This window comes from Pseudorca crassidens, chromosome 3, assembly GCF_039906515.1.
Source record: "Pseudorca crassidens isolate mPseCra1 chromosome 3, mPseCra1.hap1, whole genome shotgun sequence".
Lineage (NCBI taxonomy): Eukaryota > Metazoa > Chordata > Mammalia > Artiodactyla > Delphinidae > Pseudorca > Pseudorca crassidens.
Genome location: NC_090298.1, coordinates 72998755 through 73020258, shown reverse-complemented (window position 1 = coordinate 73020258; position 21504 = coordinate 72998755). Strand labels below are relative to the sequence as shown.

Here is a 21504-nt window from a genome sequence, read left to right as displayed (position 1 = left end):
TTCCACACATGCTTTGCTTTGTCTCACAGTCTACAATGCCAGAATGGATTTCAGGCAACAGCATGATGGAAAGAATACACGCTCAGTCCAGAGTCAAAGTCCTGACACTGTCATTTCCTACTTACATAACTTGGCACAATTTACGAAAGGTCCTCAAGCTCCAGTCTACCCGAAAATTTAGGAAAACGATACCTCATCTATTATGAGACTCAAGTGGGATAATGTACATGAAAATAGTTTCTAAAACGGAAAGTCACATACAAATGGAAGCTGTCTGGAAAGTTCTTTTTTCTGTGATCCACTGATTAGGTAATGCAGGCCAGTGCCTATGTCAGCACTAAGAAAGTCACATAGTTTAGAGGGCTGAGAATGGAACTGGACACATGTTGGATTCCTAGTCTCACTCCGTAGGATCAAGGCCAGCTTCCAAAAGCATATACCCATGGCAGCCCGATAAGAATGACTACTGGGACCTGCCCAGAAATAACATAAACCAGCAAATATTACACAGATGTAGCATCATATGCAATCTATGGGGAAGAAACCACAGTCATTGTGCCATAACTATAAGCCACGAAGAAATTACATTTAAAAACATCATCGTATTTTCTTTAAATTTTTCTTAAACATGACCGTTTTTGATCACCAAGGCCTAGCTAAGCCCAACTTATTTGATGAGAATTTTAAAGTTCCAGCTGCTCAAATGATAATTATACAACGAGGAAGTATTGGAGACCTGGGAGTGGGAGAGATGCAGAGAGTAGGAAATAGTTAGACAAATGAATAAGGGAATTCTCTGAGAAAGAAGAACTGGACCTCTCTCCATACATATTTAAATAGTTATGCAAATCTAAAGAGTTAATATGTGAAGAACTAAAAATAGTCATTAAAAAAATGTGCTTGGATGATGGTATTTTCACCAACAGCCATTTTATTTGGATGACATCTACCACAAAGAATCCTGGGTGTTTTATAATTAAAAATAAATAACAAAGCAGTTTCCTAATCATTAGACTCCTATGAAAAAAGTGAAGATCTAATGGCATCATTTCGAATTTTTCCCCAGAGAATGAGAAAAAAACTAAGTGAATTAATGACACAGCAATGGTCAAGCTACCACGTCTATTACCATTAGACAAGTGTACTAAAGGGCAATCTTAAATTGGTTTCATTTTACACTAAACTGTAACATCCTTGCTTATTCAACAGTTTAAGGGAAGAAGAGATTATTAAAAGTATTCTATCTAAGAATGGTCATCTATACTAGATCAAATTAGACCGCAATCTCATCAGAAGAGTGGGGATCAAAAAGTCCACTGCTATTTCCCTTATATTTCCTAACCCTAGGATTAATTTCCTGTAGATTTTTACATATTATTACTTATGATGTACCTATGTAATAGACACAGTTGCTAGTTGCCTGCCCAGCATTTATTCCTCCTTCTTCTGGTCATAGCACTTCAGAATTTCCTTTGAGATCCGTGTGATTTGGTCATGGCTTACCTCACTCTTCCTTGCTCTAAGAATGGACCTATGACCTGGCCAATTGATGTCACCTACTCCCCTGTCCACAGGGACAAGCTCAGAGCTGGACACTGACTCTATGAAGCCAATGAGACTCATATTTAGGACTTCTGCTAGAACTGTTTTTATTTTTTAAATTAATTTATTTACTTATTTTTGGCTGGGTTGGGTCTTCGTTGCTGCGCGCGGGCTTTCTCTACTTGTGGCGAGCAGGGGCTACTCTGCTGCGGTGAGTGGGCTTCTCATTGCTGTGGCTTCTACTTGTTGTGGAGCACAGGCTCTAGGCACGCGGGCTTCACTTAGTTGTGGCATGCAGGCTCAGTAGTTGTGGCTCACGGGCTCTAGAGCACAGGCTCAGTAGCTGCGGTGCGTGCGCTTAGTTGCTCTGCGGCATGTGAGATCTTCCCAGACCAGGGCTTGAACCCATGTCCTCTGCATTGGCAGGCAGATTCTTAACCACTGTGCCACCAGGGAAGCCCTAGAACTCTTGAAAAGAAAAATCTCTTTCATCTATATTGGTAGGATGAGAGTCTGAAGCCACCAGCTATCATGTTGCCACCATAAGGGAAGCATCTCGCAGTGATAAATGACTGAAAGACTGATCGCTATGACATGAGCTCCACCCCCGGATGGTGAAAGTCACAGTGCTATGACATCTTGAACCCCTGGATTCAGCAATGCCTGAAGCCACTCATTCACAGCACATCAATTAACATACATAATCTTTAAGGCTTATGCCCTGCCAGTTTGCACTGGGTTTCTGCAAACTTTCTTGTATTAGCATGAATTCTGAGTAATATAATCTTGCTTCATAAAATGTGGGGATTTTTATTGAATCGGTATCAATGTACTTTAGAAAACTGCTTTTGAAAGGAGTATCAATTGGACTATTGCAAAAAAGGATTTCAGACTCACTTCTTAATTTATTTGCATGAATATACAGTACATTTTTTCTATTAGCTGATTTAAAGCAAACATAAGATGCAAGACTTACAGTGTCTGTTACTTTTTAGAAGGGCAAAAGTTGCCTTTCACACCTAAGAACCCAAAACAAACACTGTTTGAGGTCAAGAAGTTGAGTAACATAAATCTCAACTTTTCTATCAACACCTCTCTGAAGAGGCTCTGCCAAAACCTCTGTTCTACAAGCTAGTAAATCTCCCATATCAAGTTTACTTACGGCATCTCTCATGGAATCTACATCCAGGTCCTGGGACAGCAGACGGAACTGCTCGAGAAACGCAGCTGGCTGCCAGAGCTGCCTGGAGCTTCAATTAACTCCAAGTAGTTAAGGGCAGGGAGAGCTGGCAGAGTATGAAATTGCATTCCAGAAAGCCCACCTGGGACTTCCTGCAGGACACCAGCTCTTAAAACAGACACGGTCAGAACGGGCAGGAGATGGCTCAGAGGCTTGCAGAAAAGGTTTTCCTTTCCCTTTCGGGACCAGATTCTTTATTGGGTCTCTGGAGGTTGCTTTCTTTCTCTAAACAAATATGGGAAACCCAGCATGTACTTGGCAAAAACTGGGTGGGGCTGATTATGAACAGTTTCAATAAGATAAATTTGTTTTACATTGTCTTTCAGTGTATGACATATATTCTCTACTTTTGAACATGTAATTATTATAATTTTATTTCTATTAACCAGTTAGTTACATTGACTGACAGGAAAAGATTCTTTTGCTTCTAGGTCCCTAGCTTTCAAACTTCAATTTGCATTAGAATCCTTCAAGGACTTGCTCAAAGTGCAGGCTCCCAGGGCCTATCCCAGACCTGTGGAATCTGAATCACTGTAGGCAGAGCCTAGAAATCTGAATTTTCAGGTGATGCAAATCACCTGAGAACCACACACTGAGAAACATTATCCTGGGGGGAAATTCACATCCAAGGGCACACAGTCATTTGTCCTTTGCATTCATTCCTACTTTGTAAATGCAACAGCAATTTACATCGCTGGTGCCATATCTTCAACTTGATGCTTTTAGCATAAAATCTTATTTATCAAGAGCTACAGAGTTAATAATTTGAGTAGAATATTGCTCTGACTACTTATTTTGTCTGCTATCACCCCCAGTATTCATGCCATGGGAGGATAAAGTGTTCCTGACTCACGGCTGAAGTGGCAGCGCAATATAAACAAACAGCTTCAGTTCTCCTTCAGGTGACAAAGGAAGACATTTCATAGACTCCCATGGATCCACTGATACATTTTAATTTGAAAAGTTAACATTTTGAGGGGCGCTTATTTTTTCCTCTCATTTTAAACACAGAATTATAGGAAAGTGCCTGGTGTTTTACACTTTACATTAGAACACGTTCTGCCAATTGTGGTCTAAATGCAGTTTACATGGTTTGGTAGCTCATCAATCACCACTGCAAGAGAGAACATCTCTTAATGAGGAAAAATATGTATGTAAAATTGAAAATTTAGCAAGAGCATATAGAACAAGGCTCTTCATGAGCCACATATATACGTTTTGAAAGCCACACCTAAAGTAAGGCATGTTTGAAATACGTATTAATTCTTATAGGCTGTTAGGTACCACTGAATGCAATGGGACAATAGTTTCATAAATGGTTCTTCCATTGGAACTCCTCAAATTATAGCCTAAACATCTCTAGGTTTTACAATCATGTGACAGTCTTGAGTGACAACAGAGTCTTCTTCTCTGCTCTCTTTTCTCTTTATCCTCCCCTTTTCATCCCCATACCCTCTCTCTCTTTTTACTATCACTGGGAATAATGTCAGAGACTACTTTCAGTACCATACCTCCTATATCTATGAGAGTGCATGGCACATAAAAATGATTAATAAATACTCCTTGAATGAAGGAACAAGTGAATGAATAAATGAATTAAATGGCTTTTTCTCCCTTTGGTCACATTATCTTTTATTCCATCTTAACTTTACTCAGTCTCTGTACTCAAGGTGGAGTGGGTGAGAGTAATCTCTCATTCTTACCATTTGCCACAGGACACCTAAAATCCATCAACCTTGCCCTTGGCAAGCTCATGGGATTGATGTCTGCGTTCTCAATGGATGATCCCGAAGGATAGAGAGGTTTTTATGGAATACCGGCCAGCATTTCCCCTCCCTCCAAAGTCCCAAGGGTTTCTTTTCTTTAATTAGGAGTCAGCTTAAGGAAATTCAGATAGAAAAAGAGGCCAAGAAAGAGACCAGGGTCCTAAGTCTGGATCCGTGGAGGTGGGAATTTGTCTCTGCATTTGTGTGTGAAACTTGCAGGGGCTGGGAGCTGAGGCAGTGACTAGACTCCATGAGAGAAAGAACCCTCTAGATTCTGGTAATTTCTGAAGAACTCCCCACCACACAGTGCCTGGGTCCAAACAGATAATCCGTAAATCTTTGCTGAATGAATAGAAGGCAAAGTATGGCCCAAATCAGTCAATTAAAGGTTGATTAAAAATTACAAACAAGGCTTCCCTGGTGGCGCAGTGGTTGAGAGTCCGCATGCCGATGCAGGGGACGTGGGTTCATGCCCAGGTCCGGGAGGATCCCACATGCCGCGGAGCGCCTGGGCCCCTGAGCCATGGCCGCTGAGCCTGCGTGTCCGGAGCCTGTGCTCCGCAACGGGAGAGGCCACAATAGTGAGAGGCCCACGTACCGCAAAAAAAAAAAAAAAAAACTACAAACATGTATATTTGAGCGTCTCAATTTTAAGCATATTTTAATCATCTGCGAATATACTTTATCACTAATCCTTTGTCAGACAGGGAGAAATTATTTCTTGTTTGCCGTGGAAAACATCCCCATCAGCACACTACTTGACACACAGTAGATGAGTAAGTTAATAAGGAGAGAAAAAGCTACATAAATTATACAAGAAAACATGTGATAAGTGCCATAAGAGTGTTTAAATAAATAGAAAGGTACTCACAGAAGAGACTGCCTATAATGAAAATGAAGCAAGCCTTCTAGAAAGGCATGGAATTTAACCCCAAAGTATATATAAGATTTTAACAGACAAGTAGGAAAGGAAAACTGAAGGAGATTTATTAAAACAAATGGTATAAGCAAATGGGTGGAGAAAGGAAAGAGTAAGTTGTTCGAAGGAGAATAAAAAAGTATCCCAACTAGACTGGAACAAATGGAATGTCTAACATTTACAGACCAAGCTGAAAAGGTGTCCAAGGATACTGAAAGTCAGGCAAAGGGAAATCAAATTTTATTTAGGCCTTAGTAGGAAACCAGTCACTAGAAGAATGGCAACAGGAGAAGGCAGACCAACCCAGCCCCAGTGTAAAGAGAGACTGAAGGCGACCAGCAAGCTATTGAGGTTGATTTTATTTCAATATTTCAGGTCATGGATTTAAGTGGTAGTAGCGGGAATGGAAAGAAAGGTCGAATGTGAGATGTGCTGCGAAGGAAGATCAAAAAGAAGGGGAGATTGTATTTGACGTGAAGAATGGAGGAGGGGAATGGAGTCAAGGTAAGTTCAGATACCTGGGAGAATTCTCAGAATTGAAGGAGATCATGGCTCATTTCCCAGGCAGGAAAGTGTTTCAGTTTAAATGGATAGATCAGCTAATTGCTACTATTTTCAAAGGAATGCCGTCTGAAGGTAATAAAGTAGCTCTATTACATGGGAAACCATGTCTTTTTAGCACCACTTTTTTTTCTTACCTTACTAAATCTGCACAGTAAAAGCCTTTGTGAAAGGAAAGCATAAACCATATTATTAACAGATAAATTGACAATGATACAGGGATAGTAAGAGGAAGAATACAGAAATTTAAAATTCGTCACTTTCTAGTTTTGTAGATGAGAAATGCTGTATATGTACACAACATGCTAATATACTAATACATATAAAGGGTCCATGAAAGTAAATATTTTGAAGTTAATAGTGTTCTAAATGAATGAGGAAAAATGTGGAGTGAAATCTTCTAGGATACAGTGTTTTTTGCCACTTAGTAAGGCGATATGACTAAATGAGGAAACTGGAAGAAAGGGAAATGGATACAGAACTATGTAAAGAAGCTGAATCTGAGAAATCAGAAAAGAACTAGAAATGACACATTCATAATTATAAAAATGTTCAAATTAAAATTTTCTTCCTCTGGAAACAAAATAAATAGTAACAAAACTTTGTGAAGCCTCCAATATGAATGTAAGAGAGAGTTAGTTGCCAAGTTTTCCGTTCTATGAAGCTTTAAGGTGCCATAAGTTTTTAGCCTTAAACATTATTATTATGAAAGTAATAGAGCAAGTCTGTGATAAACACAATCAGAAGACTCCAAGGCAGAAAGTAAAGGCCTCCTGACCCCTTTCCCCATCTCCTTCCCTAGAGAAAACAACTGTTAGTGGTTTCCTGTACACTGTTACAGATTTGTTCTATGCATACTAACATTTGTAATATAAATTGAATTCAATAATATATGTTGCTATCTCTTTCCAAGAAATCATTCATTTATCAAATAGTAATTCTGCACTATGCTGAGAATCTAAAGTCAAAAAGTGTCTGGATTTTATTTTCAGGGAATTTACTATCAGGAAAGAGAGAGAAGTTAATTATTATAATACAGAACTTAGTAGTATGAGAATCATTACTTTGTCTAATGCATATTGAATATTTCAAAAATTTCAGAAAATGTTTAGAAATTAAAATTAACATATTTGAGTGAAAGGTGATTTCTAGGATGCAAATCTAGATTTTCAGAAAGTTTCTAATGCAAATAGTACAAGAGTTAGCCAGGCATTTTCAGATAAGTCAGGCAAAGTTTCCTTATATTACAGAGTGACTATCACTTAAGGTGTTCATTCTCCAGTGGTTTTAATTACTGAAAATATCTTTGACCTAAAAATTGTCATTTTACTTTTGCCCCATCAAAAATCCATTGAACAACTGTGAACACTGATTTCTCTATTTCCAAATATTTTAGGGCTCGGAGGAAAACAAAACTTCACTTACTATTCATAACTATGCCTGTACAAGGGCAAACAAGAGTCAATGAAAAGTGCCTCAGAGATCATCTGATCTCTGAGAACAAGACTGGTGTTTTAACTCAGGCTTTGTGTTCAGTCAAGCATTGCCCCTTCTTTTAGAAGATGGACAGATGTATGCTCATATTTAGGTGGTTCTTTGATCCACCCTAGGAACTGCGTATGTAACTACCGCTTCTCGGAAACTCTGAATGAGATCATTATTCATTACTTAGAAAGCCCATGTGTCATACTGCATTTAGCTTTTCTACATTCCCATTCATTTTGTTCCCCTACTAACATCTACTTCCTACCCCATCCAGCTTTCAGTAACTCACATTAAAAGACTATTTTGTTTGTGACCTACCATAGACGAATTTTTGTGAATGAGATGCTAAGACAATGGCAGTATTACTAGGGTGACCCTGATCCAGTCAGTGTCCCTTTGTTTCTGTAACACCTTAATGGAACTCAGAAATAAAAGCAACTTTCAGTGTTTTAGAGACACATGAAATGCATAATTATAATTCACATAACTACCCTTAAATTACTGATACATATTTAAATATATGGCCTTAATTTTCTGATGCTTTTAGTCTCTCTTCCTCCTTGACTCCAAATACCTGAAGGGCTATGATAGAGTGTTGTCAAATCCACCCAATTTAGTGACATAGGCATTATACCACAACTTAATAAACACATATTATATAACTTTAGTTCATGACATGACTGACTTGCCACTCTTTTGCCATTACAAAATGGAAAAAAAAAACTTAAATGGAATTCTTTTTATTAAAATCATACTCAAAAGTTACAGCTTTAACAAAAGAAAATTTGTAATTATTTTTCATTATTTGGCTCTAATTATCTGTCACAGACAGACATTTATGACAAAGCAAACATCACAGGTATGAACACTTGGAATAAAAAAAAGCATTCTGAAATCTCCCAGGAGTATATTATTTCATGTCAAGGGAAATCAGCAGTAAGTCATTCTGGGGACTTGCCAGGACTGTATGGTTCTCCTCGTCTTGTTTCACTTCTGTCCAACAGAACCAGGAGGTACAATCTGAGGACATGTGGCCTGATTATGATGCTGGGCTAGTAAAACCTTATCAGAGGAAATACTGACAGCTCTGGATACCACATCTATTCTCTCCATCATTTCCTTGATGAAAGATCATTTTGCAGAGATCCTAAAAGTAGAAGGTCATAGTTGCTTCCTTTCACCTCATATCTACATGAAGGGGAAAGTCACACTTGGAGGAACCTTAGGAAATAGTCAATAGTCTTTTCCTTAGTCTGTGATTCACCGCTATGGACTACATATTTTGAAGACTTTTATGAATTGAAGAGATAGCAAGTCACATACAAATGCAACAGATTATGAGGCTAACATCAGTTATCAACTTGGGGGAGGTATTAGCGTCCCTACTCCACTACCAACATGATTTTTTAATAGAATCCTCTGAAAATGATTGTTATGATTTGTCAACATTTACTTCTAAGGAACTACAAACAGTGTTGTGCTAAGGTTGGCTTGTACAAGCTCATGAGAAGTGATTGTTAAATTTTCAAGAATTTTGTGAACCAGTTGTTAAACAGACCCATTATTAAAAATGAAATTATACAGACTTACAGTTAATTATATTAAAAGCAAAGGTAATAAATACTCAAAACTCACCATTTTCTAATTATTTTACTTCATTTTATTATTACCCATGCATCTATTATATTTGTGTGGTGGAAATGTCATATAATGATGTGCTATTATGCATCCCTTTCCACCTCTGTTTTCAAGGATGGCACACTGATAGCTTGAACTCAGCCATAGTGGGAGCATTTACAACATGGAAGCTAACTAATGCTACAATCAGTTGTGCCCTGCTCCCATGAGCCACTTGTTAAACATTTACCAGCACAATACTGGCAGGGTGGGTTCCAGGATTACAAAGAAGAATAAGACCCTGCCTTCATAGAAATTATGACCTAATTGGGAGACAGGTAAATACCTAACTATAAGATTGTCTTGTAAGTGACAAAATAGGGGTTAAAGGTGTTACAGGAAAAGAAAGAGATGTAATTAATTTTGCTTGAGGTGTTCTTAGAAGGTCGCATAGAGTAAACAACCTTTGACTAGACCTTAAACACTGAGTAAAAATTCACTAGCAGAGAAGAAGGGAAATGCTCTTCCAAAAAAAGAACAAAGGGTAAAGGATGAAATGCCCTGGCATGTTTTGGAAAGGGCTAATAATTGAATATGTTGAGGGCAGTGAGACTTTCCCACTCAGAACCATTAATGGCAAAGAATGAATGGGTTATTCGGGTGATCTGAAGCTGCAGCTTGAAAAGGCTCACTACTAAGAGATATTTCTTTAATTTCATCTATTTTGCCTTTAAAATTCATCAAAAATTTCCATCATCCCTATGTATTGATATTTACACTTGGGATAGGGTTTGCCTTCTTCATCTTTTTTTCCACCTTGACCTCTCCACTAGGAGGGAAAAGGTCTTTCAACACATCAAGTATTTAAAGGCATGAGGGAAAATCAATATTATGAAGGGAAATATTCGTATTTCTTGTATATGCTATGCTCTGAGGGTGTAAGCACCCATTAATAATCTCCCAGGATGGAGAGAAAAATGGGCAAAGATGCAGTAGCAAGATGGAGCAGGGCCAATGAGATAGAAAAGGAAGTAGAGAGATCACGGAGGGAAAGCTTCTTGGAATGATTCTAAGCACTGAAAGCTACACTGTAAAGATATGTTTTCGAACTGTCCCCTAGACTCCAAATATGTATATGATCAGGTATCAGCAGACTTTCCTTCTTATAACGAACCACCATTGGATGTACCAGGAAGCTAACGAAGCTTAAGCTTAAACTCTAGGACTACTAACTTGCATAAACCCTTTTCAAGGGCCTGGGAATGGCCCTAGCAGTATGTTCACCTGGTTATGAGTTTTTGTAAAATTTATGAAACTAAGATATTTTAATATCTTAGTTATGAGTTTTTGTAAAATTTATGAAACTAAGATATTTTAATATCTTAGTTATTAGATATTTTGTAGTCAGTTAAGCCTGCTGTCTTTTCAATCCCAACTCTCCTTCTGTCACATTACCTCTTGCATTAGGTGATACTGGAATGATTGATAATTTGGGATGTGGCTAAGGGGAAGTTCAGATGGGAGTAAATTTCGCTGGAATGTGTGGGATATATTCATGCGGCATAGAGTCACTTCCATTTATGAAGTTACTGTTAGACATCATCCATGGTACCACTTCGCTGGGCATCAGTGGTGGGGACGTGCAGGGTCAGAGGTTATACAGAAATATGAAAATGTGCAAATGAGTGCAGCCTTAGAAGAGCATGGTGGAGGAACAAGGTTTAGAATGTATATACTCAGAAGTTGGCCTGTAGAAAATGCCTCCAATTATGATTAGACCCCTTTTCTCTTCTGTCAGAATATATCTAATGAATAAAATGATAAATACTCTATATACTTTTTTTTTTTTTTTTACTAAGACTTGATTTTTTAAAAACGGTTTTAGGTTCACAGCAAAATTGAGGGGAAGGTACTAAGAGTCCCCATTTATCTCCTACCCTTACACACTCATAGCTTCATTATCACCATTCCCCATAGTTGTGGTACATGGGTTATAACTGATGAACCTACACTGACACATCATAATCACCCAAAGTCGATAGTTTACATTACAGCTCACTCTTGGTGTTGTACATTCTATGGGTTTGGACAAATGTATAATGATGTTTCCATCATTATAATATAATACAGAATAACCCCTGGCAATCACTGATCTTTTCAGTCTCTCCACAGTTTGCCTGGAATCTGGATCAGCCCCTGTAAGGCCCTGTGCCTGTATTCCCACTCAAATGTCAGAGAGCATAATATTATGTCTAGTATAAAAATAATATTTTAATTTATGTACCAACTAAACTATTTTATGTTTACCCTAGATATTTAGAAACTTCAGGAAGGTAAGCCACGTCTATTCTGAGGCTCTGTCTACGACTCTGGGGCATTCTACAAGTACTCTAGTTTGAAAAGTATAGAATCAGGGCTTAGCATACACAAGTGGATATGAACGGCTGAGAAAAGCATAGGCGTTAATGGTGCTGCTTGCTGTTTATAGGAGTTTGAATTTTTTTTTCCAGAGAGTTGCCGAAGCGTTTTAAGCAGAACTTGTTTTAGAATAACTCTGGTGATAGTACAAGGAAAGAATTAAAATGGGGAGTAAATAATAAAATAACTGACTTTGAAGCTATTGCAATAGACTTTGTTCAAGACTATGAGGACCCGAATTAGACCTATGAAAGAGAACAGGACAGGAGGGAACAGGTTTCAAGTGCTATCAAAAGGATCAACAGCTCTGTGACTAACAGGATGTGGAAAGTAGGTGAGAGGAAGCTGCCAAAGATGACTCAATTTTCTTGCTTGAGTACCTAGAGGAATAATACGGCTGATAATAAGTCGGAGAATGCAGCATAAGCAGATTTTCACAACATACGTAATAATGGCAAACAAATTAGAATTGTTGCCTTAAAAAGTTTTGTACACTTTTCAAATAGATTGTTTAAAATACTGTCAAATTTCTCCTTTATGATTATCTTGGGCTGTCTTCTCCCCTTAGGAGAAGTCAATTTTGGGGTTATCAGTTATATCCTTGTTGATATTTTAGCAACAAATAGAATCTTAAAGCAAATCAAGTTAACCAAATATATTTATTGAGTATTTATTGAGCATTTACTCTAAAACCAGAACAGATAAGCTATAAAGTTTAAAATGAATTCTGAAAAAGCATACACAGTATGCTCTTTTAGTGGAGGATTAAATGTAGTATGTTACGTTTAAAAGCAATTAAAAAATACAGATCAGCATTTCAGGTTTATAAAAGAGAATCAAATTATAAACCATTGAGTGTAGAAGAACTTTAATGGTCATTTAATTAGCTTTCAATCAAAGCTTGACTCTCCCGGTCTCCCTTTTTGTTATGTCAGTCCTTCACACATTTAAAGAAAGCTGTATTGTGTCCCCTAAGACTTTTCCTTTATAACAAGGCCCCGCTTCTATTCATAAACCCCTACATAATGTCATTTGACATCCTCCTAACCATCATGGCCATTCTCCTCCTGACAGCCTATTGTTTTTTGCATGTCTCTCTACCTTCAGAATTCAAAACAAGTAATTAAATCAATACCCGTTAGATACATTTATTTAAGCAAGCATAAGACAACTCTATCATATCCAATCCATATTTTACCATCTTATCCTTAAAAAAATATCATAGGAAAATATGTCACAGATTACAATATTTATAGGATTCTCTTGATATACTGATATACCCCTTATAAAGGAAATTGGTCTAAGAGTATATGTTATCTTTCAGTTTATCACCACTTTCTTTTTTCTAAGTGCTCCTAAGGAATCAATTTAAGAAGATATTTTGGGAACTTTTTTCAGGACCAGGAAGATTGAGAATCCAATGTATGAAACTGGGGACAATATTTGCTTATTCTCCATTTGTTCCCTAACTGTCCTGCATTCCTCAGTGTCAGTTCAGCAAATTCTCTCATATTTGAATATTATCATTAATGCAGGAAGAGAAATGTGAAGTTATTTAGAACACTTAGGTGCTCTCATAAACAGTTCACCTCTTTGAGATTTCAAGTCTTTTACCAGCAGCCTTCTTTTTCCTTCCCTCTAGAGACTCTTTCTACTTAACAGAGAAAGGTAAAGCAAAATCTACCTTAATCATGTTTTCTTTTTCTAATATTAAATGCCTTCCTATAGTAGACATTTTCCTCACTCTTTAGTGTATCTTTAATCTGAACAATAACTTTAAATGGCCCCTCCTTCCCTTCAGTTGTCATTTTATCATTTTTTTTAGCAAGCCTCACGTCACTTGAGGTTTAAGCTTCCCTTTTTCTTATATTAGCCATTCTTTTTCTATTAATGATATATTCCTATTTTCTTTCACTATGCCTGTCCTTGTTTCATTTGAGCCCACCAGAAAGAATACATATACCCTATTGATTCTATGACTATCTTTCCCTTTTTTGTCTTTAAAATTATTTCAACCATTTCATTTGAATTTAATTTTTAAACTTTCTCCTCTAGTACTGTTTCCTTTTAGAGTCTCTGGTCGTGAAATATTAATATTGTCTAATTTTTATCTGAGTGTTTTAAAATTGAACTTCCTAAATTTTAGTGTGAACACATATCTAATTATGTTCAAGCTTTCCCTCTGTTTATCAAGGGCTCCATTTGGCAAAGGTTGATAGCTGCTGGATCTTATTATTTCTATTTCTCGAATTGAACGAATTATGTCAAGTTTGCCTCACTGCTTCCTCTACCTTCTGAGAAATTGTCAGATATTCAAATAAAATATCATTAGTTACTCTGTTTTAAGCAGAATAGGATTTCCAGTGTGCATGTGAGAGAGCAGCTATGGACCTATGGATAATCAAACCCACTGGGTTTAATCCCGGCTGTGCTACCCATAATTTTTCTGACTTTCCACCTCTTTGCACCTTAATTTCTCATGAAGAAACAAGTTACCTAAAAATTCCCATGGCATTCATTTAGCTAATAACAGCCAGGATCTCTATCACTAGAAAGCTAGGCAGCTCACAGAAATTTCCTTGTGAGGTAGCCAGAGTTCTTTTCCTCCTGCCAGCAGTCTACTCATCCAATTGATACTAATGACCTTTAGCCACTGTTTCCAAGCCTGCAGTTCACCAAATCCATAGGAGCAGTAGGAGTAAGGGGACTGTGTTGGGCATGGTACTCTGAGAGGTATGGTTCCTAGGAAAGATGTATTTCACAGGTACAGAGACAGGAAAAACCCTGGAAGCAACGTCTGTTGGGGTCTAACATTTTTCACGTATTTTATCGGTTTGAAGTGTCAGACAACTAGGCTATGCAGGCAGATGAAAATGCCACTTCTATCCTATAGACCTGCAGCAGAGGTATGCTATACATTATTGTTAATTGGGCTATTATTATGTACATAGACATTAAATCAACCTTGATATTTAAAAAGAAGATTCTAACTAAGAACAAAGTGAACAGAGCTAACCATCACAGCTTCATGTATTGGACAACAGACGGCTCCATGGAAATCTCATTCTAGGATGAGTAAATAATTTGTGAAAAATCAACATGGGATACATGAGAAGAAACAGTGAAACCCCCAAAATAAAATAGTAAAAAGATACTGATTTTGAAAATTATTAAGGTGCCAGAAAAAATTTTTTTCTAACTGCTTAGAACTTAAATAGAATATAAGAAGGCAAAGCCTAAGGAAAAGCAGCAAAATAAGGCCCAGACAAATGTGGTCCGAAGGAACTGTCAAAGAAGCAAAAGAAACGGGAAAAAAATGTGTAACAACTGAAATCTGCATTGGAAGCAGGGGTAAGCAGAATAGCAATGCAGAAACTCAGCTGACTAACAGAGCAGACAAACTTGAGAAGCTGTGGCAGGATGCATGGGAAAAAGTCAAAGAGTTGAAAACGATTAAGTGTGATTATTATGATCACAGAAGACAAGGTATAGTGATAAGTACTCATAATACTTTGTTATCTCTGATTCTAGAACAATGGGAAAATAGCAAAGAAAATGTATATGATTGAAAAACTCAATGAAGCAGAACACGCTATGTCTGTGGAGTTAAGAGCCCAAGTACCAGACACATTTAAAGGAAAAAATAGCTATAACTATATACATTCAGTCCCAATTTTTACATTATAGAAATAAAATGTTAAAGATCTACAAGCATCCAAGAAGGTAAAGAATAAATTAACCTGAATGGAAAAACAGTATCAGGCTAATCTCTGTAACACGAAATGCCAGACAATAATAATATATTATTTCCTGAGTTCTGATGTGAAAAATAATATCCAGCAAAAATAATAAATTATTTAAGAGCGTAAGAAATAAAAAATACAGTATGCAACTGAATTAGCAAAAAGTAGAAAATGTTTGAGAGAAACAAAACACAAAGGGAAAAGAAATTAGGGAGAATATAATGCAGATACGGGAGATACAAAGATCCAATAAATTAACTGGCATTCAGGAAATAAAGAACCTCCCTAAATGGAAGGGAATAGAAAGGCATTAAAGGTGTAATTGAAGAAAAATTTTCTGAAATTAAGGAAGAAATAAATCTTCATGCTGAAAGAACACAAAACTTTTCTAAGCATACAAATAATAAGCCAAGAACAATGCAGGAAAAGGTAGATAGGTTTTACTACAATTTAAAAACGTGTATCACAAATTGTGACAAATATTTCACCAAATACTACAAAGGATAATGTCTTTAATAGGGACAAAGCTCTCGCAAATCTATAAAAAAAAATAGAAAAACAACATGAACAATTTATAAGAGAAGTACAAATGGCCGAATAAATATATGATTGTATTCAAACTCCCTGGTCTCATGAAAGAAATAGCAATAGAAACAATAATAAATCACTGCATGTGATGGTTAATTTTATTTGTCAACCTGACTGGACCATGGGATGCTCAGATATTTGGTCAAACATTATTCTGCCTGTGTTTGTGAGGGTGTTTTTGGATGAGATTAACATTTAAATTGGTAGATAAACTGAATAAAGTAGATTGCTCTTCCTAATGGGAATTGTTCCTACTTCACAGTCTTTGAACTGGGACATTGGCTTTTTTCCTGCCTTCAGACTCCAGCTGAAACATTGCCTCTTCTAAGGCCCCAAGCCTGCCAGCCTCTGGACTGGAATTACACGATTGTTTCTCGCAGGTCTCCAACTTGCTGACTTTCCCTGCAGATTTTGGTAATTGCTAGCCTCCGTAATCTCATGAACCAACTCCTTACAATAAATTTGTGTCTGTCTGTCTATCTATCTATCTATCTATCTATCTATCTATCTATCTATCTATCTATCTATCTACCTCCTTACCTACCTACCTACATCCTATTGGATCCATTTCTCTGGACAACCCTAACACACTGCATTTACCTGTCAAAACCATAAAGCTCACAATCAAGCCTAGCACTGCTGTTGGGAGACCGGTACTCTCCAGAAACATCATTAAGACTAAATTTTGAAACTTTCTGGATGACAGTTTGGCAATATTTCTAAAAATTTCATAGTTTTAATCCAGTAATTTCATTTCAGGAAATCTGTGACGTAGAAATGTGACACAGCACACACACTGCAGACCTTTTATATTAAAAATGAGGAAAGGGAAGAACTTAAATGTCCAATGCTGGGGAATGGTAAACACACTATGATAAAGTCCATCTTGAGACAGATATTGTGATGTCATTAAAAAAATGTGGAGGTATACCCAATGGCATGGGAAATTCTAATGATATGACATTAAGTGAAATAAGGAGGAGATAAAACTGTGTGACCTCAATTTTACATAATAAAAATCTATAAATCTAGATATAAACAGAAGTACTAATATTTGAATGATGGGAATATATCTGACTTTTATTTTTTAAATTATATTTTCTAAGTTTTCCATAATTTCTAAAACAATGATTAATTTTATAATTAAAAAAATATTATTTTAAGAAAAAAAAAAAGCAAGCAGATTCCTTGCTCCTGAAAAGCCACAAAGTAGAAAATATAACCCCCAAATCAACTGTCAGAAAATCTTTTTGAGCCAGGAATGGTTTTCTTAAGTCACTAAATATCCTGTTGGACAAACTGTTTATATTTGTGGGCATTTCCTTTTCCATTAGAGACTTCAACAAAACTTCCCCTATAAATAACTGATTTATTTCCTGAACTAATACACAATTGACCATTTGTGGTTGTACGAGGTTTCTTAGATTTCCAAATGAGAGTTTTTGATATATTGCAAAATACCTTGTAATGCAGAGCATCTGAAAATGAAAGCTGATCAATTTTTTCATTTCATCTGTAAAATTTTTAAAGAAAATAAGCAAGATGAAATGCAATTCACAAGCATCTCTCATTACAACTCCACCTCCTGCAGTTTTACAATTACCTCTTTCCTAATGCTTTATTCAGCTTGATATTTCAAATGCCTAAGTTCTTAGCACTCTGTATTAAAACATAATCATTATTCTTCCTGATTCTGCCTCTAGTTAATAAATTAGGATGAACACAGACTGAGATTCTTGTGGCAACACGTTTTCACCATTTTGACCCTGAGTAAATCACTTTAAATGTTCTCAATGTGTTAACTGTACCATTATTGTACTTGGAAAATTTAATTAGCACATAAAACATTTAAACTAATTCTCTGAAATAATCTGATATCACACAAAAGCTTATCTCATACATTAAAATGTAAATTTTCCTTACAAATGGATAGGAGAAAGATGTGTTAATAGAGAAATAAAAATTCAAGGGAGACAAAAGCTAATAGCCCTAATATAGTGCACCTCACCTCCAAAAAAAGTGAAAAAGAAAACAAGGAAACACTACTCTTCAAATTATTGGAAAACATGAACAATCAGAAAAATTAATGGAGGAAGATGAACAAGCAAGTCACAAAATAGATAAAAATGGTAAATAAGTGTATGCAATGATATATAAATGAGACGTGTACTTAGGATGATGTCTGATACATAATAAATGATGTTATTAAAACATATATATAAAAACATATATCTGTATATACATATAAAACCTATCTACATATGTATATATGTGTATATATAAACATATATGTCTATATATACATATAAAACATACCTATCTATGTATGTATATATGTGTATATATATAAACATATATGTCTATGTGTGTATGTGTATATCTATCTATCTATATATCTACCTACCTACCTACCTACCTACCTCACGTTGGCAAACACTGAAAAAAAACTTACAATGCCCAGAGTTGTCAAGAACATGGAGCAACAGGCTCTGTCATATTTTGTGATTTGAGTGTAAATAGATGTGTCCATTTTAGAAAACGCTTTGGTAATATCTTTTAAAGTAAATAATTATATATGTCTTCTTTGAATGAGCCATTCCACTGCTCAAAATTCATCCTATGGCAAACAATAACACAAGTATACAAGTATATAGGGATATTCATTACAATGTTCTAAAGAAAAACTGGAAATAGTCCAAAAGTCTACCAATAGAAGTTTGGTGAAATAAATATAATAGAACATTACAGTACAAAATGTGATTGATATATACGGATATAGAAAATTGTCTCATAAATAAAAAGTAGATTGCAAAACAGAATATATCCTGTTTTCATTGTGAGTGCGTATTTATGTAGGTATGAGCGTGTGCATATACATATATTAGAATATACAGAGAAAAGGTAGAAAAATACATACCAAATACCTTTAATATGAAGTTATAGTTGAAGTTACATATTATTATAATATTGTTATAAGTATTGAGACTTGGAAAAAGCTATTACTAATACTACTGAAGTAATCACAAATAAAAATATTTATATGACACTACTGTCCGAAAATAATATTAGAATAAATCTAGTTGTTTCTGGATATGGAAGGATTCAGTTCCTCATCTTTCAACATAAATGAAGCTTATGTTCTCTTATTTTTTACAACTTGTGGCCTTACCAAAAAGGACTCCCTGGAACTAAATGGATACTTAATCTTTCACTTCAGATTGTATTTACATTCAGATAAACTATAAAAATACCAGCTATGGACTGAATGTTTGTGTTCCTCCTCTCCCCAAATTCATATGTTGAAACTCTAACCCCCAATGTGATATATTTGGAGATGGCAGCTTTGGGAAATAATTTCTGTTAGATTAGGTCATAGGGTGGAGCCTTGTGATGAGACTAATGCTCTGAGATAAGAGGAAGCACAGGATCTCTCTCTGCATGCACCAAGGAAGGCCATGTGAGGACAAGACCAGTTAGAGGGCCCTCACCAAGAACCTGACCTTGCTGTCACTCTGATCTGGATTTCCAGCCTCCAGAACTGTGAGAAATAAATGTTTGTTGTTTAAGTCACCCAGCAGTCAATGGTATTCTGTTATATCAACCTAAACCAAATGAGATAGTATCATAGAAGATTGCAAACTTTAGAGGCATTTTATTCTCATTTATGACAAACACAAAAGAAAGCAAAATAAACCAAAGTCCTGACTTTGGTTAATAAAAGCTTCTGAGTTTCAGAAATATTAAAGAGTGTATTATTTGTAATCCTAATGTCAAAGATGCAAAAGAAAATGATAGAAATAATTTAAATAATAGTTTCAGAATAACTGGAGGTAGTAAAATGATAAGCTGCCCTTCAGGAATTCATAGGGTCAATGATGTTTAGCCAGGCTTGTCTGACAGATTACATGTAATTATTACTTCACGTGTGACACACATTCACAGACCCATCACAAGGCTGTCTTGAACTGACCCCCCCCACCCCCGTGCCAGGTACTGCACATGCATTTTCTCTACATGCATTATCTCACTCAATCCACATCACAATCCTATGACACACAGGTTTTATTATACCTATTCCACAGATGGGGAACAGCAAACTCTCAGAGAGTAACCGGCTCAGGGTCACAGAGCTAGAACATAGGAGAGCCAGCAGTTGACGTCTTGTCTATCTACCTCCAAAGCCTCTGCTCTTTCCACTGTGTTCCGATCAAGAAAAATTTTACAGCCACCTCCCTACACAGAGTGAGTACAGTGAACTGGCTAAAGTACACTTTTTTTAGGTCCCTACATTTCAGTACCTGGGTGTGCCAAATATTAAGGACACTTACTTAAGAGTTGGATGCCTGTGTACTAGAAATAAGAGTCAGAGTTGCATCTGGCCATGGGTGCTTATTTGTAAGTGTCAACCAGCTAGAGTGACTAAATACATATTCTTTTTACTGATAATGCTATTTGGTGATGCTATCTCCTTTACATAGAAGGATATTACAGGTGGATTTTAAATGAGTATTAAAAAATGTGTAATTTTTACTCAAATATAGGACATGGTAGAATTGGTTTTTTGGTTATCCTATATAGTATTCAATGAATGCTTATGGAAAGAAGGAGTAAGGAGGTAATCTATCTATGAATTTGTACAGTAATTAAAATGACTCAGGTCATTTAACTTAGAATATTAAATTGATCACAGATAATTCTTATCTTTTGTCTTCTAACGGCAACTTCTCTTACTTGACTAAGAAAACTTATTTTGCTTGTGTATCTTAAGTAATACGCCACATCATGGGGACACAGGTACAGAATACAAAAACCCTTGTAATTATTATTCAAATTAAACTGAATAATGGCAAAGGTATGCTAGACACATTTTAAGGCTATTATATGCCTTCTCTTCATTATCCACAGATACAAGCAATTAATAAAGAACTCTGTCATGCTGTCTGACATTAGCCAAACTAGGTCACTATGGTGACACCATTTGTGGAGAACAGAATTTTATGTTTGTGGGTATATCATAAAGAAGTGATGAGGATTTTCAGTCCTCCATGCAGATGAATTTGAAAACCTACACACAATGGATAAAATCCTAGTTTAATACAGACTATCAAAATTGTTCCCATTTGATTTAGAAAGCTTAAACAGACCAATTTCTACAGAGAACTAGAAAAAGTTATTGAGGGACAACTCCACAAAAAGAAACAGGCCCAGATGATTTCACAGGGGAATTCTACCAAACCTTTTGAGACCAGACTGTCTCATGCACTGTTAAAAGGAAGAAAAACTTCCTAAGTCCTTTTATAAAGCAAGTAAAACACTGTTACCTAAACCAAATAAAGGCAGTCCAAAGGGGAAAAAAAACTATAAACCAACATCATTCATGAATAGTGATACAATAATACTAAGTGAAATATAAATAAAGAGAATCCAACTCCATATTAAGAAATAATACGTCGGCTCGGTGCTTTGTGACCGCCTGGAGGGGTGGGATAGGGAGGGTGGGAGGGAGGGAGACGCAAGAGGGAAGAGATATGGGAACATATGTATATGTATAACTGATTCACTTTGTTATAAAGTAGAAACTAACACACCATTGTAAAGCAATTATACCCCAATAAAGATGTTAAA

The 21504-nt window shown here is 36.2% G+C and overlaps 1 protein-coding gene and 1 long non-coding RNA gene across 3 annotated transcripts in view; one reads left to right on the top strand and one right to left on the bottom strand.

The window, feature by feature from the left end:
• The window catches only part of ADGRV1 (adhesion G protein-coupled receptor V1), a 567434-nt gene that overhangs the window by 131120 nt on the left and 414810 nt on the right, over positions 1 to 21504 (bottom strand). The window lies entirely within an intron of this gene.
• LOC137221487 (uncharacterized) overlaps positions 1 to 21504 on the top strand; it is an 85672-nt gene that overhangs the window by 44742 nt on the left and 19426 nt on the right. For both annotated transcript variants that reach the window (XR_010942031.1, XR_010942030.1), the window contains exon 5: positions 5843 to 5971. This is a non-coding gene — a long non-coding RNA (uncharacterized lncRNA). The remainder of the gene's footprint in view (positions 1 to 5842; positions 5972 to 21504) is intronic.